At 42.7% G+C, this 18,680-nt stretch overlaps 1 protein-coding gene across 2 annotated transcripts in view; it reads right to left on the bottom strand.

The window, feature by feature from the left end:
* LOC137645870 (zinc finger protein 528-like) overlaps nt 1-18,680 on the bottom strand; it is a 41,706-nt gene that overhangs the window by 22,008 nt on the left and 1,018 nt on the right. The window lies entirely within an intron of this gene.

The following is an 18,680-nucleotide window of genomic DNA, read 5'->3' as shown; positions in this document are numbered from 1 at the left end:
TGACACTAGACGCTATGAGCCGTCGGTTGGCGTTAAGAAGTAGGTACTCGACGCGATGCATCCACCTTCTCCCACCGTTGAACATTGCGGCTGGTAGGCCGCCTGTGCGACAACGAGTCATCACCGGAATAAGCAGGTCGCCTGTGCGACCGCATCAAAACCGGAATCGTGACACCCAACCGCACTGTCAACGGCAGGCTGATAAGACTGCATAAACGAAGATAATTGCTGTTTCACGCCTAACAGCAAAGACCAGAATCAACCTTGGACGAACTGTAATCAGCAATATCTTCATCGATCCCTAGCGCTTGCTGCTGTCGGGAGATGACACCCATCAGGTGGAGGCGGAGCCACTAAGTCCGCGCCGCATGAAACGTAAATACGCAGAACGAATCTAATTTTGTTTTCAGATTAGCGCTTGAAGCGCGCATATAATGTTTGAAAACACTAATACCTCGCTTTATCTATAGCAAGGGTGAGCGTTCTGGGGGACGACAGAAAACGCTCGAGAGGCCTTCTGTTCGGGTCTTAAAAGACTGTAACCCTGGCTACCCTCTCGATTCCTTTCGTCGTTCGACTTAACTTCTTCCCTTCCGGGAGCTTGACAGAGGTCTAAGACTAGGATCACGACAGGTCCGAACAGAAGCACTCTCCACTGAATAAAATTCACTGCGTAATTTAACACTAAAAATTTGCATTTTACTCTTTGGTAAAAAGAAAGTTTCACAATCATTTGAAAACCAAAGTATAAGTTCTCTCAAACGAAATGAACTCTTAGAGAGAGACTTACAATTCTCTCAATCGTTTGAGTGGGAATGAAAAGTCACTGAATCCCATATAAATGCAGTTAAATATTTAATATTAAATATTACCTTAAAAGATATAATATTTATAAAATAAAATAAACATATTTTCATTATAAAATAAATTTTTGAATATACTTACCCAGTGAATATATAAATAGCTGACGTCTCCGACGGCCCTACAGATTCCAAAAAACTCGCGAGCGATCGCCATGAAGGTAGCGGGTGTGCCCACCAGCGCCGACTATCGGCCAGATACCGCATATACTTCTCAACCACTCCAGTTCTTCTCAGTCCGCAGGGTCTCTATCGGGGAGGAAGGGAGGGCCTTTAATATCATATATTCACTGGGTAAGTATATTCAAAAATTTATTTTATAATGAAAATATCATTTTTAAATATTAAACTTAGCCGGTGAATATATAAATAGCTGATTCACACCCATGGTGGTGGGTAGAGACCAGTATTATAACAATAAAGGCGTATATGCTCAAGAGTTTTTGACAAATATTTCATAAAAACAAACTTAAGTATAGGTACCTGGTAAGGAAGCTGACTCTGATGATTACTTTGCCTCATTAGTCCGCTTTCCTCACGAAGCCCAGCCATCCTCTCAGGATGCTGAAAGACTTCCAGGAGCTGTTATATCCAGGGCGAACACCCCTATAACAGGACCTCATCAATACCCTTAATCTGGGTGCTCTCAAGAAACAACATTTTGACCACCCGCCAAATCAAAAAGATTGCGAAAGACTTCTTAGTCTCCCGTACAACCCAAAATAAGATTAAAAATTTCAAGAGTAGATTAAAAAGATATTGGGATTAAGGGAATGTAGTGGTAGAGCCTTCACCCACTACTGCACTCGCTGCTACGAATGGTCCCAGTGTGTAGCAGTCCTCATAAAGAGTCTGGACATCTTTCAAGTAATATGAAGCGAATACCGACTTGCCTCTCCAAAAGGTCGCGTCCATAATACTTTTAATTGATCTATTTTGCTTAAACGCTACTGAAATTTCTATCGCTCTGACTTCATGAGCCTTGACTTTAAGTAAATTACGATCCTTCTCACTTAAATGAGTGTGTGCCTCCCGAATCAAAAGTCTAATAAAATAAGACCACGCATTCTTAGACACGGGCAAAGAGGGCTTTTTAACGGAGCACCATAAAGCCTATGAACAACCTCGTAGCGGTTTAGCTCTGGATAAATAAAGTTTAAGAGCTCTAATGGGGCACAGCACTCTTTCAACTTCATTCTCCACAATCTCAGAAAGACTGGGGATTTCAAATGATTTAGGCCAAGGACGAGACGGAAGTCCATTCTTGGCCAAAAAACCAAGTTGAAGAGCGCATACTGCTTTATTAGTGGAGAAGCCGATGTTCTTGCTAAAAGCATGTATCTCAATAACCCTTTTAGCCGAAGCCAAGCTCACCAAAAAAAGTGTCTTGAGGGTAAGATCCTTCAGGGAGGCTGAATTTAATGGTTCAAACCTGTCTGACATAAGGAACTGTAGGACCACGTGCAAGTTCCAAGCAGGAGTCGAAATATGACGCTCCTTGGAAGTCTTGAAAGACTTAAGCAGGTCTTGGAGATCTTTGTTATTAGAAAGATCCAAACCATATGCCTGAAAACAGAAGCTAACATGCTTCTGTAGCCTTTAATGGTGGATGCAGAGAGGGAGCGACCGTTTCTCAGATAAAGCAGAAAATCCGCAATCTGCGCTACAGAGGCACTTGGAAGAGGAAATAGAGGAGGACTTGCACCAGTCTCTAAATACCTCCCATTTCGACTGATAGATCCTGATGGTAGAGGATCTTCTAGTCCTCGCGATCGCTCTAGCTGCCTCCTATGAAAACCCTCGAGCTCAAGAGAGTCTTTCGATAGTCTGAAGGCAGTTAGACGAAGCGTGGGGAGGCTTTGATGAAATCTCTTTACGTGAGGCCGTCGCAAGAGATCCATCCGCAACGGCAGACTTCTTGGAACGTCTACCAGCCATAGAAGTACCTCTGTGAACCACTCTCTCGCGGGCCAGAGTGGAGCAACCAACGTCAACCTGGTCCCTTCGTGAGAGGCGAACTTCTGCAGCACCTTGTTTAGGATCTTGAAATGTGGAAAGGCATAAACGTCCAGATGAGACCAGTCCAGCAGGAAAGCGTCTATGTGGGCTGCCTCTGGATCTGGAACTGGAAAGCCGTAAGTTGAGAGCTTCTTTGTCAGTGAAGTCGCAAAAAGATCTATGGTGGGTTGACCCCATGTCCTCCATAGCTTCTCGCACAGAGTCTTGTGCAACGTCCACTCCATGGAGATGACTTGTCCTCTTCTGCTGAGGCAGTCCGCCAAGACATTCATTTTTCCTTGCACAAATCTCGCCAAAGGAGAGATGTTACTTGCCTTAAATGGAGTTCCTTCTGATCCGGGGACCAAAGACCCGAGCATTCCAGACTGTCCAGTGGAGCTCCCTAACCCAAATTCGATGCATCTGAATACAACACATGGGTTGGGTTCTTGATCGCAAGAGAAAGACCTTCTCGAAGTCTGATGTTGCTGTCCCACCAAGTCAGACATGTCTAGACTGAGTTGGAGATTGGGAAAGAGATACTCTCTAAGCCCTTCTCCTTGTTCCAATGGTTTAGGTGAAATTGGAGAGGGCAAAGGTTGAGTCTCCCCAGAGAGATAAACTACTCCAGCGATGAAAGAGTTCCCACGAGGCTCGTTCAAACTCTTACAGAGCAACTGTTTTTCTCTTGCAAGTGAAGGACTTTTAACAGAGCTTGTTCCATTCTTGTGGGAGACGAAAAGGCCCGAAAAATCCGACACTGTATCTCCATTCCCAAATAAAGAATAGTCTGGGATGGAGTACTGTAAGTTACGACTTCTCTACGTTCACTATGAGACCTAGCTCCTTGGTTAGGTCTAATATCCATTGGAGGCTTTCCAGACAGCGATTTAATGACGACGCCCTGATTAGCCAGTCGTCAAAATAAAGGGAGGCTCTGAATCCTCAAAAAATGTAGAAAGCTTGCTACATTTTGCAAGGGCCTTGTAAAAACAAGAGGAGCAGGAATGAGGCCGAAGCACAGTGCTCGAAATTGGTACTGTACATTACTTTCCCGTCCACAAACCTCAGATGTTGTTGAAAGTTTGGATGAATCGGGATGTGGAAGTATGCATCCTGAAGGTTGAGAGAGACCATCCAGTCGCCTTCCCTTACTGCTGCCAAGACAGATTTGGTAGTCTTCATCGTGAATTTTGTCTTGACAATGAACACATTGAGCGCACTTACATCTTAAGTACTCCTGCAGTGAACGTGGCTGCCAGATCATTGGAGCCATCCCTGATAGCCGTGTTCCTGCAGTGAACGTGGCTGCCAGATCATTGGAGCCATCCCTGATAGCCTTGTTCATGCATGACATAATTGTACAGCAATACATTGACAGCTGGAGAGACCTTCTAACTTAAGGCTCCCAGGGACCAATCCAACAAATAAAAACTTCAAACGCTCGAAAAAACTCCTAACAGGAGATGGTCTAGCTCTGAAGCAGACATTAAAATCTTGGAGCGTCTCATGGCTAGACGACGAGGAGAGTCCACTAGGCTTAAGAAGTCTCCCTGGGCAGAGGCAGGTACTCCCAAGCCGAGAACTTCTCCTCGAGCTTCTCCTGTGTCACACCAGACGCCCGAGCGAGAAGCTAATTAAGAAGGAGGAAAAGCAAAAGCAGACTTTCCTAAACTTCTCCTGGATTCCAACCAGTCTCCCAGTAAGAGCATGGCCCTCTTGGAAGAACAAGAGAGAACTGACTTCGTAAATGTAGGAGTCGAAGAAAGTCATGCCAAGAGTAAACTCAGACGGCGGAGCAGCCGTTACAAAACGAGTAGGACAAAATTTCACTAAAGAAATTCATAATTAAAAAACAAGGGATTGTTGGACCACCCTAGGTTACTCCTCTTCTGAATGACTCCCCAAAGGTACATTAGTTGAAAGGGGGTCATCAACTTCTTCAGAAGGCACATCATCTGATAAATCTAAAGTCTTGCGAGAAGGAGATTTATATTCAGAATGACGTGAAGGAAAAGCCTGACAGGCTACATCAACTTGTATATGAATAGAAGTTAAAGTTGGAGGGTCGATGTCACGTTGTGACTGCAGAGAATGTTATTCTACTACAAGTACACGTCGTGACAGAAGTAACTGACATTCAAACGTCCCGTAGTAACAGCGGTGACTGCTGTTCAATGCTATATCGTGACTACGATGACTGACCCTCGACGTCACGTCATGTCTACGGTGTCTACCGCTCAACGTCACGTCGTGTCTGCGGTGTCTGCAGCTCAACATCACGCGGTGACTGAGGTGGCTGACGTTCAAAGCGATCAAAGTTACATCGAGATTTATGCTCCGCATCTCGTTTAACAGCAAAGCTGTCACTAGGGATAACGTCAGCGTGGCGTAACAAAGCTCGTCTAGAAGGTTGAAGACCCGAATCCCGTATCCCAGAACCGTGACATACAAAAAGCAAAGGATCCTTTCGCACAGGAACAGGATCGAAAGCTTCTATTAAAGAAGAATGATATTTTAATTATAAAATAAATTTTTGAATATACTTACCCGGTGAATATATATAGCTGCAACTCTGTTGCTCGACAGACAAAAAACTGTAAAAAACTCGCCAGCGATCGCTATACAGGTTGCGGGTGTGCCCATCAGCGCCAACTGTCGGCCAGATACCATACTCAATGTAAACAAAGACTCAATTTCTTCTCATCCCACTGCGTCTCTATTGGGGAGGAAGGGAGGGTCATTTAATTTATATATTCACCGGGTAAGTATATTCAAAAATTTATTTTATAATTAAAATATCAATTTTAAATATTTAACTTAGCCGGTGAATATATATAGCTGATTCACACCCAGGGTGGTGGGTAGAGACCAGTTAAATATGTTTACATCTTATGAGCTAAGAGTTTTTATTTCATTTTAGAAGTTATCAATATAACAAAAACAAAATAAATAGGTACCTGGTAAGGAAGTCGACTTAGACGATTACTCTGCCTTATAAGTACGTCTTCCTTACGGAGCCTCGCGATCCTCTTAGGATGCTGACAGACCCCTAGGAGCTGAAGTATCAAGGGCTGCAACCCATACAACAGGACCTCATCAAACCCCTAATCTGGGCGCTCTCAAGAAATTACTTTGACCACCCGCCAAATCAACCAGGATGCGAAAGGCTTCTTAGCCTTCCGGACAACCCATAAAAACATTAAAACATTTCAAGAAACAGATTAAAAGGATATGGAATTAGGGTATTGTAGTGGTTGAGCCCTCACCCACTACTGCACACGCTGCTACGAATGGTCCCAGTGTGTAGCAGTTCTCGTAAAGAGACTGGACACCTTTTAAGTAACATGACGCGAACACTGACTTGCTTCTCCAATAGGTTGCGTCCATGATACTTTGCAGAGATCTATTTTGCTTAAAGGCCACGGAAGTTGTTACAGCTCTAACCTCGTGCGCCTTAACCTTAAGCAAAGATCGGTCTTCCTCACTCTAGTGTGAATGAGCTTCTCGTATTAACAATCTGATAAAACATGACAAAGCATTCTTTGACATAGGCAAGGATGGTTTCTTAACCGAACACCATAACGCTTCAGATTGGCCTCGTAAAGGTTTAGTACGAGCTAAGAAGAACTTAAGAGCTCTAACAGGGCATAAGACTCTTTCTAGTTCATTGCCTACGATCTCCGATAAGCTGGGAATATCGAAAGATTTAGGCCAAGGATGAGAAGGTAGCTCATTTTTGGCTAGAAAACCAAGTTGCAGAGAACAAGTGGCCTTTTCTGACGAAAATCCGATGTTCTTGCTGAAGGCATGAATCTCACTGACTCTTTTAGCTGAGGCTAAGCATACCAGGAAAAGAGTCTTAAGAGTGAGATCTTTCAGGGAGGCTGACTGTAAAGGCTCAAACCTGTCTGACATGAGGAATCTTAGGACCACGTCTAAATTCCACCCAGGAGTAGCCAAACGACGCTCCTTAGTGGTCTCGAAAGACTTAAGGAGGTCTTGCAGATCTTTATTGTTGGAAAGATCTAAGCCTCTATGCCGGAAGACCGATGCCAACATGCTTCTGTAGCCCTTGATAGTGGGAGCTGAAAGGGATCGTCCTTTTCTCAGGTATAAGAGAAAATCAGCTATTTGGGCTACAGAGGTACTGGTCGAGGATATAGAAACTGACTTGCACCAGTCTCGGAAGACTTCCCACTTCGATTGGTAGACTCTAATGGTAGAAGCTCTCCTTGCTCTAGAAATCGCACTGGCTGCCTCCTTCGAAAAGCCTCTAGCTCTAGAGAGTCTTTCGATAGTCTGAAGGCAGTCAGACGAAGAGCGTGGAGGCTTTGGTGTACAGTACCTTCTTTACGTGTGGCTGACGTAGAAGATCTACTCTTAGAGGAAGACTTCTGGGAACGTCTAATAACCATCGAAGTACCTCGGTGAACCATTCTCTCGCGGGCCAGAGGGGAGCAACTAACGTCAACCTTGTCCCTTCGTGAGAGGCGAACTTCTGCAGTACCTTGTTAACAATCTTGAATGGTGGGAATCCGTAAAGATCCAGATGTGACCAATCTAGGAGGAAGGCATCTATATGTATTGCTGCTGGGTCCGGGACTGGAGAGCAATAGATTGGAAGCCTCTTGGTCAGCGAGGTTGCAAAGAGATCTATGGTGGGTTGACCCCAAGTCGACCAAAGTCTCTTCCACACATCCTTGTGGAGGGTCCATTCGATTGGAATTACTTGACCTTTCCGACTGAGACAATCTGCTAGGACGTTCAAGTCGCCCTGGATGAACCTCGTTACTAGGGAGATGCCTCGATCTTTTGACAAGATGAGCAGGTCCCTTGCGACCTCGTACAAAGTCAGTGAGTGGGTACCTCCCTGTTTGTAAATGTACGCCAAGGCCGTGGTGTTGTCCGAGTTTACCTCCACCACCTTGCCTCGAAGGAGATTCTCGAAGCTTATCAAGGCCAGATGAACCGCCAAAAGCTCCTTGCTGTTGATATGCATGCTCCTCTGACTCGAGTTCCACAGACCTGAGCATTCCCGACCTTCCAGCGTCGCGCCCCAGCCCAAGTCCGATGCGTCCGAGAAGAGAACGTGGTTGGGTATCTGAACTGCCAGGGGAAAACCCTCTCGTAGGCTGATATTGTCCTTCCACCAAGTCAGACAAGACTTTATCTTTTCGGAAATCGGGATCGAGACCGCCTCTAGCGTCTTGTCCTTTTTCCAGTGAAAAGCCAGATGGAATTGAAGAGGACGGAGGTGTAGCCTTCCTAGCGAGACAAATTGCTCCAGGGATGATAGCGTCCCTACCAGACTCATCCACAGCCTGACTGAGCAGCGTTCTTTCTTCAGCATCTTCTGGATGGAGAGCAGGGCTTGATCTATTCTGGGGGCCGACGGAAAAGCCCGAAAAACTTGACTGTGAATCTCCATCCCTAAATACAGAATAGTTTGGGATGGGACCAGCTGTGACTTTTCCAAATTGACTAGGAGTCCCAATTCCTTGGCCAGATCTAGAGTCCAATTGAGATCCTTCAGACAGCGATGACTGGAAGAGGCTCTGAGAAGCCAGTCGTCCAAGTACAGGGAGGCTCTGATCTCCGATAGCTCGAAACTGGTACCCCACATTCCTGTGAACAAACCTCAGAAACGGTTGGGAATCCGGGTGTATAGGAATGTGGAAGTATGCCTCCTGAAGGTCGAGAGAGACCATCCAGTCGCCTTCCATAAATGCTGTCAAGACAGCCTGGTAGACTTCATCGTGAAGTTTGTCTTGACAATGAACACATTGAGCGCACTTGCCTCTTACGTACTCCTGCAGTGAACATGGCTGCCAAATCATGGAGCCATCCCTGAGGGACTTGTCCCTGCAGAGAACGTGGCTGTCAGATCATTGGAGCCATCTCTGAAAGCCTTGTTTATGCATGACATAATTGTACAGCAAAACTTCAAAGGCTCGAAAACCGCTGTGAAGTTGACCTGTAAAATCTTGGAGCGTCTCCTGGCCAGGCGCCAGGGAGAGTCTACGAGATTTGAGAAGTCTATCTGGGCAGAGGCAGGAACTCCCAAGCCGAGAACTTCTCTCGTATCATATCAGACTCTCGCTCTATAAGCCAGTTTAAAAGAAGGGAAAGCAAAGGCTGTATCCCCCAAACTCCTCCTGGTGATAAACCAGTCACCTAGCAAACGTAAAGCTCTCTAGGAGAGCGAGAGAGCACTAGCTTATAAACAACGGCTTCGAAGTAGCTAGGCCTAGTGTAAGCTCTGACGTTTAGGCGAACGAGGAGCAGCAGTTACAAAAAGATCCGGACAAAGATCCTTAAAAATCAGCATGATATAATTAAAGTCCATAGAGGGCTAAGCAGCTTTAGGCTCCTCTCCGTCTGACAGAGTCCTCAAGGGAATATCAGTAGGAGGGGGAACAGCAACTTCCTCATCTAAAGGAACCTTGTCCGATAATAGCTGAGTCTCAAGCAAGGGAGAGACCTACCGTGGTGGCAATGCTTTACAAGCAGAGTCCACACGCACTGGTGCATTAGTAGCGGACCAGGACGCAACGTCATGTAACTGCTTGACAGTCTGTGAACTGTCAACAACAACAGGTGCGAGAGACTAGGACGCAACGTCATGTAACTGCTTGACAGTCTGTGAACTGTCAACAACAACAGGTGCGTGAGGACGCACAGCGTCCACTCAAGACTGCTTTGACTGCCTAGATTGAGCAGTCAAAACAACTCTAGAATGCGGAGGATGACGTACAGCGTCAAAACAAGTCAACTCCGATTGTTAGCGAACGTCCTGAACGTCAACAGGAGCATCAGCAAGTGGCCTAACGTCCAAATGTGGCTGAAAAACCACACGAGACCGCATCGAGTGTGGTTCTAAACAACCTGATTGACGTGACTTAGCTACGCCAACGTCAATAGGACGCACAAAGGAACGTTAGGTTGGCTGAAAGCCAGGATCTCGATGAGATAAACGGCTAGGCTCAACGGACTAATCGGCAGAATAGTCTTCCATGAGGGAGGCAAGCTTATTCTGCATGTCTTGCCGTACAACCCATTTAGGATCAACGGAAATGGTTGCGGTAAGAGACGAGGGTAACGTCTGTGACCGCAACACTATGCCAACAAAAAAGACTCTCGGAGTCTGTGTTACGCTTTTGTTAGGCGGCGAGCAGTTTTCCGATGACTGCATAGGGTCAGAGCTGTCCTAATGGCTGCAACCAGGACGCTGGACCTGTCCTGAAAGGACTGACTTTTGCTTAAGGGCCTCGAAACCTTGTTTCAGGTTTCTTATGCGAAAAGCCTTCGGATGACGAGGAGAAAATTGTCTCTCTCGCCTTATGGTAGGGGAGATCTTGGTAAGATACACCCGATACCATAGAGGGAAACGTCTGTTCGCTGATCAAGGCCTCTCGAACCCATAAGTCGTACGACATTACTTCTCCCCTGGGCTTGGGAGCTTGCAAGAGGTCCCGGACTAGGTGAACGACAGGCACGAACAGACGAACCCTCGGACGCAACACTGTAACACTTTGCGCAATATCACTTTATCACTACGATTTTCTGTTTTGCACTTATTTCACTGAAATCGAAACTTTTACTGATTTCTACCTGAAGCACGCAATTCTACCCTCATCAAAAGGTAGTAAATGCGAAATCAGTCGTATAATGCAAGCACATTAATACCAGCAAAAAAAACAGTAAACATTTGTTCAAGATAAATAATTCAGTGGTTGGGGAAGAGAAGAAACACTAGTTCATTCAAAACTACGTTTTCAATCTCTCACCGTACATTGCCTGGGGACGAGAATAAAACTAAAAACGTTTTATCCTTTCTCCCCGTACAGAGACTAGGGACGAGAGTAACTCGAGAACAACGTTACCCGCTTGAACGGAACGTTTTCTCTCCTCTCTCTCCCTCCGTCTCTATCTCTCTCTCTCTTTCTCTCTTGATTTTGCACCTAAGAGAAGAGCCCAATTACATTTCGTCAAAAAAAACATGTAATTTGACCAAAGGAAAAAAACTGAAAGGTTTCTCAATTAAAAAGTTCCTTTAAAATAGAATTTAAAACATTTAAGCTTTGAAAGAAGAATGAACAAAACGTCAGAATCGATTACTCTTTCTGCAAAGTGAAACCGTGATACTCTCACTCTCTATCGTAACGATAGAGCGCAAACTGCGTAGCATAAATAAACTAAACGTTAGTTCATCTTTGAAAACAGTACGAAGACTATTCAAAGAAATTCTTTCATAAAATATTTATTAAAAATATTCATTTAAAAAGTTTTAAATCATTAGCTCTTTAAAAGCTAAGTTACGATTGAAAGGGCTCAACGTTGTTTAACTTCGGTTTCCAAGTTAGGACCGCCTACTCTCAGGAAAGGTCGCATATAAACAAAACATTAAAATTTATTTTTTATGTTTATTATAAATGGAAAGTTAATCGAAGAGGCCTAATACAGGCGGTGAGATGTAAAATATATAGAGGAAAATCTATAATTAATTTATAACCTGATAAGATAATTACTAAAAGCCTAAACACACTTCCGTTTAAGAGAAGGGTCGGTCATTTAAAAGTCAAAGAAAGTCCATACTCTCTTTGTCACCAAAAATTAAATCTATCCAAAACGAGTTCAAGATTTAAGATGAAGATAAAACACCTGCACTGCGAAAGCTCAAACCAAAATGAAGTATTTCACCAAATATGTTGAGAAAACTCCAGGTTCTACAGCAAGTAAAAGTACGTCTTGTCGACACGTCGACAGAGAAGAAATTGAGTCTTTGTTCACATTGAGTATGGTATCTGGCCGACAGTTGGCGCTGATGGGCACACCCGCAACCTGTATAGCGATCGCTGGCGAGTTTTTTAGTTTTTTGTCTGTCGAGCAACAGAGTTGCAGCTATATATATTCACCGGCTAAGATAAATATTTAAAAAAGCTTTAACAGCATATCTTGCAAAACACTTAACTTCGGATCAACCTGTGACTGCGGTGGCTGACGTTCAAACGTCACGTAGTAACAGCAGTGACTGCTGATCGATGCTATATCGTGACTACGGTGACTGACACTCGACGTCACGTTATGTCTACGGTGTCTACCGCTCAACGTCACGTCGAGTCTGTGGCAGAAAAGTCTGTACATGAACGTCATCGCTATGAACGGGACTCTTATGATGACTACAGCTAGGACGTTGAACCTGTTCTGAAGGAACTAATAAACGTTTCAACCGTCTCGAAACTTTATGCCCAGGCTTTTAAAGAGACGAATCATCGGAAGAAACTTCGTCTCTCCTGTCTTATGGCAAGGACGTGCTTGACGAGCAACGTCTGATACCTTTGAGGGAACGTCTGTTCGTTGTTTACACTCCTCGCTCCCTTAGGTCCTACGACATTCCTTCTCCCTGGTGCAGGGGAGCCTGAAAGAGGTCTCGGACTAGGCAAGTGACAAGCACGAACAAACGAACCCTCCGCAACACAGAACATGTTTTTTGCACTTACTTCACTGATATCGCATTTTTTAATAATTTCACATTAGACATGAATAAAACTGATTTCTACCTGAAGCACGCAATTCTCCCTTAAATCAAAAGGTTAGAATTGCGAAATGAGTCGTATAATGTAAGCACATTAGTACAAAATGAAACACACATGCAAAAATCAATAAACATATACATATATATCGAATAAAACGGAAATATATAAAGTTAAAAAGATCACTGACTGGGGATGAGACTAAACACTAGTTCACTAAGGACTACGTTTTCAATCTCTCACCGTACAGTGCCTTGGGACGAGAATAAAAACTAAAACGTTTTATCCTCTCTCCCCGTACAGAGACTTGGGACGAGAGTAAAAAAACTGAATCGAGAACGTTACTCGCTCCCAAACTCCTTGTACAGAGACTTGGGACGAGAATAAAGATCGGATTGTTCTCTCTTTATCTCTCTCTCTCTCTCTCTCTCTCTCTCTCTCTCTCTCTCTCTCTCTCTCTCTCTTGTCACTCACAAGAGAATGGCCCACTCACCCTTCGTCAATAACAGGTTATTTGACTAAAGGAAAAAACTGAAAGGACTAAGAAATTGAAAATTAACATGTTCCTTTAAATTAGTATCTAAAAAACTTCAGTTTGAAAGAAGAATGAACAAAACGTCAAAATCGATTTACTCTTTCTGCAAAGTGAAACCGTGATTCTCTCTTTATCTATCGTAACGATAGAGCGCAAACTGCGTAGCATAAATAAACCAAACGTTAGTTCATCTTTGAAAAACAGCACGAAGACCATTCAAAGAATAAATTTCTTAAAATATTTTCTAAAAATATTCATCTCATCACTCTTACAGAGCAACTGTTTTAATCTAAACAAAAATAAAAGTTGAATGGGTTCAACGTTGTTTAACTTCGTTTTCCAAATTAGGACCGCCTACAAAGAATAGGTAAAGGCCGCTTATAAACAAAAACATAAAATTTATCTCGATGTTTAGTATAAATGGAAAGCTAATCGAAGAGGCCTAAAAAAGGAGAGTGAGATATAAAATATATAGAGGTAAATCTATAAATATCAACAATAATTTATAAAGTGCTAAAATAATTACTAAAGGCCTTTAACACACTTCTGTACACTGAGGGAAGGGTCGGCCATCTTTTCTCTAAGGAAAAACCAGAGCGAGATTAAAAAAGCAAGGGCAAAAAACTTTTCCTCTCCTTTCAAAAGCATTTCTTTTGAAGATAGTATTGAATAATCCAACACGACGAAAGCAATAAAACCAAAACCAAGTACTTCACCAATTCGGTAGAAAACTCGAGGTCTAGAGCGAGCGGAACCAATGTTGTCGGTGACACCGACAGAGAAGAACTGGAGTGGTTGAGAAGTATATGCGGTATCTGGCCGATAGTCGGCGCTGGTGGGCACACCCGCTACCTTCATGGCGATCGCTCGCAAGTTTTGTGGAATCTGTCGGGCCGTCGGAGACGTCAGCTATTTATATATTCACCGGCTAAGTTTAATATTTAAAAGCTTAAATTAAGGAATTCCAATAAAATATGAATCATCACTCGTATTCATTGGAACATTTACACTTAATATACGAACAATCTTAGTATTCCACTAAGGAAACAACGATACATAGAATCGCGCGCTACATCGATTCATATAAACGTTAAGTGAATTTTAACTCCCTTTAATCTCTGACTAAGGATAAAATACTGATAGGACCAATTAATTTCACAATAAAATGTTCCTTTTATATAGTACAACTAAAAAACTTGATAAGTAAGAAGAATGTACTATTCATAAAAATCGCTACAAAATATTGTAATATTGTAACGATACTGACAACTGCGTAACAACTGAACGCTAGTTAAATCTTTGCAAACAGATCGAAGATTACCTAAAAAAAAAAACAATTAAATGAATAAAATTTTCTTAGATTAATAATCCTTTAATTTAATTTTTAGCTTAATACTTCAAAAGAAAGTATCCACTTATAATTCTTTGTAAAAAAAACAAGCCGGACTTATAGCCTATGACATAAGTCTGTGACGTCATCAATGGACGAGATGTTTACATCCCGCCCCATTCTTTCGTGAGGTTTAAAATAGGATGAAAAACCTTTTAATCTTACCTTTCAAGTTATAAATACGTGATCACAGATCAAATAAAACAAACAAGCGAAAGCCCAAACTCAAAAAACGTTAATACATCACCAAATAACGTCCAAAACGAGTAAAAAACTTGAGAATTTCTAATAGTACAGTCCGCTATGGCGGAAGAGAAAATCTGAAGAAGTTGGGTATAGTTCTACCTGTAGTACCGCGAGGGCGCTAGTGTACACCTGGCATATCTGCAATAGCCGCGCAAGATTTTGAATTTCTTGCCGAGGCGTCCAGGGACTTTAGCCATTCTTATATAACCAGCAGGTAAGTTTTATATTTAAAACAAATGCACACAATCTGAAAAAGAGAAACTAGACCAATTCAGGACAACAAAAAGTATGTCTGTACTCTTCAGCAGCTGATGTCAATATAAAGGTAGCACTAACTGTTGGGTGGGCGGGGTTTCCCCACTACCAGGCAGCCAGCTATTTCCAGCTTTGCTGAAGTCATACTTTTTTAAAGGTCAAAGCTTTGTATTACGTATAGGAACAAACTTTATGAATGGATTGTATTTACAGTACAGTATTATTTATTCATATAAAAATTTTTAAACATTGTATCAACTAAATATTAGTACTGTAGTGTATATGTTTACCCATTCACTCATGCTCATTAACCCCCTTGTGCATTAACCTAACCTGGGGACCATGTAATTAATTACCTGTGCCACTGAACAGACTTTACCCATCAAATAGCCTCGTATCTTTAACCAGTGAAAGGATACCAGTAAAGTAATGCTTTTGCATTACTTTACTGGTATTATGTCTAGTAAGCTGCACCTGGCTGTATTATTATAGTAAAACACAGAAAAAGCTTTAATGATAAAGGACTGCAGTTTTATATAGAAAAATTACAAATTCGGAGATATTTTGTATTTTTCCCTAATACAGTACAAACCTATAGTTATTTATTTGGATATTTATTTGGCGAAGCTGGAAGGTAGCCATTAGACTTGAAGTGCGAAGTGGCAACCCTGCCTAACCGCTTGAGCAGATAGGCCGGGGGTAGCTGAGAGGTACACAGCCACCTATGTATATATACTCTCACAGCTGTGAGTTACGTAACTTTCGATTGCAGGCAGGACTTCTGGGGGGCCAGGTGATGGCGGGCCAATTTATATAAATAACTACAGGTTTGTATTAGTTAGGGAAAAATACAAATTATCTCTGAATTCATCATTTGTTCCCAAACTAACAAACCTTCCATATTTATTTGGCTGACTCGCTCTTAGGTGGGTGGAAGTCCTAATTCTGGCATGAACATTGACCGGTTTTACCTGGTACAGTATATGACTCTGATCTAGGGAAAACTTTAACACCTCGCTAAAATATACAAAGTGAGTATAATAGCGGCCTAAGCAATTCAATGTAATGAGAGTTTGTCCTCTTTTATGAACACAATCTGAGTTTATATAGGAATTGTAAGACGTTTCCCCTTGCTTACCTCGTATAAAACAATGGAGATGTGAACTGTACATAAATTTATGACTTATACTAGGCTACACAAGGGAAGTGATAATTACCTGCAGAGGTTGAAGCCAACTGGCAGAGGGACCCATGGTGCTGTACCCCAAGGGAGGGGAAGATGAGGAAGGAAAAGCCAGACATACTCTCATTCATCCTAATCTTAACCAGGGTAACCAATACCCTCAACCAACAGCAATTTGTCCATCAAGGAGCCTGTGGTATTCTTAAACAACTTGTTGAGCAGCCACCACAGGACCAATAGTAAAAGTAGTGAGCCTCTTGAGGGTCATGTCTTTTAGATAAAGGGCCGTGAAGGTATTTTGTCTCTTCCACACACCAGCTTGTAGTACTTGCAACACAAAAAATCTGGGGGGAGGACGAGAAGATTCAGTCCCTTTCCTAGGTTCTCGTCTGACACCCACCATTTGAGGTTCGTCTGTTCCGTTAATCCCATGGGGATCAGGATGTCCGGGGAGTCAAAGGCCTGATTCCACCAAGACTTGAGTCGCCAATGGAGATATCGAATCCTGAGGCAACCGTTGGAAACTTGACGGGCCAGGGATGAAAGGTGCTCGAGAAGACATAGCCACGTCTAAGCTGGAAGTTCTTCTCATCTGAAAAAGGGTCTTGTGACCTTTCTCAGCCTCATTATCCTGTCGTCTGATGGGAAGGCTTCGTGAAGAATGGTGTCTACTATCATACCTAGGTATACCAGTCTCTGCGTAGGAAGCAGGGAGGACTTCTCGAGGTTTACCATGACTCCCAGATCTTGGCAAAGCCTCAAAAGTTTATCTTGATGTTGGAGAAGGGTTGACACTAAGTCCGCTAGGATTAGCCAGTCATCCAGATAACAGAGAGACGGAGGGCAATCCTGTGTGCCCAGGATGATACTAGGGTGAACACTCTGGTAAAGATTTGAGGTGCTGTCGAAAGACGGAAGCATAGCACCTTGAACTGGTATTTCCTGTTGTCTAAGCTGAATCTAAGTACTTCCTTAAGACGGATGGATTGAGATCTGGAAGTACGTGTCCTTTAAGTCAAGTGTGCACATGAAGTCCCATGGTCTTACCGCTTGTCTGACTGTGTCTGCCGTCTCCATGCTGATCGGAGTTTGCTTGACAAACTTGTTCAGAGCTGAGAGGTCGATGACGGGTCTTCAGCATCCAGATGCCTTTTTCACAAGAAAGAGTCGACTGAAGAAGCCTGGGGATTCGTCGAGGACTTCCTGGAGAGCGCCCTTCTTCAACAGCGTCTGGACTTCTGCCTAGAAGGCTAGCCCCTTTGCTGATCCCATCACAAAGGAGTCTATTGACACTGGATTCCTGATCAGGGGAGGGAGAGATGTTCCTATGTTTGTACATACTGTATCTTGTTGTGCAATAACAACTTTATACTTCCTACGTAATAGCCATCCTACCACATTCTTTCTACCAATGGGATTACTCCTGTTTGTTCATTTGTATGTAGCTCATCCTTCCTTCCTTCCCCTACCATATGATGAATTTTACCATATTTGGCCATGTTTGTATACTTACGTCACGTAAGCAGTTCTGTGACACGCCCCGTTTTCTTAGGATGACTCCTCAGTTCCTTTGTAGATGTGTTACGTGTTGGTTGTGCAATGAGGAGCTCAATGTAACAAAGTGTAATAGCTGCCATTATGGCTATACGGATGCTATAGCCCGTACCAAAGTAGAATGGCCTCCATTATGGCTAAATGGATGCTATAGCCAAGTTTCACGCTGAGTATTACGGTACAACTAGTGTAGTGAAAAATATTTTTAAAGCTCATTGTGTTATCCCTCAAAGTTTAAAGTGTCCATGGTGCAATTCTAAGTTAGCTTTTAGGGAAGACCAGCACATTTTCTACTATAACTCAACCGTAAAGATTGCTAAGACAAAAAGAAGACACAGGTGTCAATCATAATGTAAGAAATTGTTTGCTCCCTGGCTAGGTCTGTGACCTGGGAATTGGGTTAGGTTAGATGGCTTTGTAAAGATTGCTAAGACAAAAAGAGACAGAGGTGTCAATCATGAGGTAAGAAATTGTTGGCACCCTGGCTAGGTCTGTGACATGGGAATTAGGTTAGGTTAGGTGGGTTTGTAAAGATTGCTAAGACAAAAAATAGACACAGGTGTCAATCATGAGGTAAGAAATTGTTTGCACCCTGGCTAGGTCTGTGACCTGGGAATTAGGTTAGGTTAGGTGAGCTTGTTAGGTTCTGTGGCCTTTTAGAAATCTCAAAAGTGTTAAATAATCAAGTTTTTTCCTATTTTTTCCCATTCAAAATCCTGTGACCATAGGGATGGGGGGGGGGGATAACGGAAAAACAGCTTAATAGTGGTGGAAACAAATTTCAAATTCCTTGAAAGCACATTATTTACTGTTGAAAAAGTTATTTTATTCTCATGGAAATGTAGTTCCGTGTTGTTCTATAATTTTACCAAATCTGGTATTAAAAATCAGTTAATCCAATGAAGGTGAATAATATATTTTAACAGTTGACTATACTTTCACCAAATAGGTTCTATGTATTATTATTACTCATAGCAAAATTTTTTGTTGGTGTCTACCAATAAATACAGCAAAATATAATATTTCCTTGACTTGCATATTTTACAATAGAAACAAGTTCCCTCACAAACTTCCTGCAGTACTGAAGCATTTCATGGGAAGGTGAGATAACCAGATATAAAGA

Source organism: Palaemon carinicauda, chromosome 8, assembly GCF_036898095.1.
Source record: "Palaemon carinicauda isolate YSFRI2023 chromosome 8, ASM3689809v2, whole genome shotgun sequence".
Classification (NCBI taxonomy): domain Eukaryota; kingdom Metazoa; phylum Arthropoda; class Malacostraca; order Decapoda; family Palaemonidae; genus Palaemon; species Palaemon carinicauda.
Note: the sequence above shows the minus strand (reverse complement) of the source record. Positions and strands in the feature narration are given on the sequence as shown.